The sequence below is a fragment of the Arachis ipaensis genome, chromosome B06 (genome assembly GCF_000816755.2).
Source record: "Arachis ipaensis cultivar K30076 chromosome B06, Araip1.1, whole genome shotgun sequence".
In the NCBI taxonomy this organism is placed as follows: domain Eukaryota; kingdom Viridiplantae; phylum Streptophyta; class Magnoliopsida; order Fabales; family Fabaceae; genus Arachis; species Arachis ipaensis.
This window is the reverse complement of record NC_029790.2, coordinates 89,359,102-89,359,592: the sequence shown is the minus strand read 5'-3', so window position 1 is coordinate 89,359,592 and position 491 is coordinate 89,359,102. Positions and strand designations below refer to the sequence as shown.

Here is a 491-nt window from a genome sequence, read left to right as displayed (position 1 = left end):
CAAAGTTTGATGATAAATAATATTTTTTGTGATAAATTAAGAGAATAAATTATAACTTCCAACCATTTTTCTAAAACTTCATTATAAGGTTTGTGACTTGAATAATTACAACTCAATTATGGGAATTCATGTTCTCTAACAAAATCCCTTGGATGATGTAATAAATGGATGTCATCACCTTGACTCTAAAGTTTTGGTGTGCAAACAAGATTAACAATTAATTTCACAAGAAGTGATTAATTAGATTATAAAAAAATAAAAATATATTACTTAAAAAACATGATGCTGGAAACTAATTAATAAGATTGATTAGAGTTGAGTATACGTGGTTGTTACCATAGGAACCGCCCTGTTGTTGGAGGAAGAAGAAGAAGAAGAAGAAGAAGAAGCGTGATGAGTGTCAATGGCTTTATACTCATTCATCTTCCAATCGGTTTTAGTTCCGTTAGGAGCTCTACCGCAGTAGAAAACCATGGTTCTCTTCATTCCGA

General features: G+C 31.2%; 1 pseudogene; it reads right to left on the bottom strand.

Annotated features, from left to right (window-relative positions):
- Positions 1-491, bottom strand: part of LOC107648279 — a 1,721-nt pseudogene that overhangs the window by 845 nt on the left and 385 nt on the right.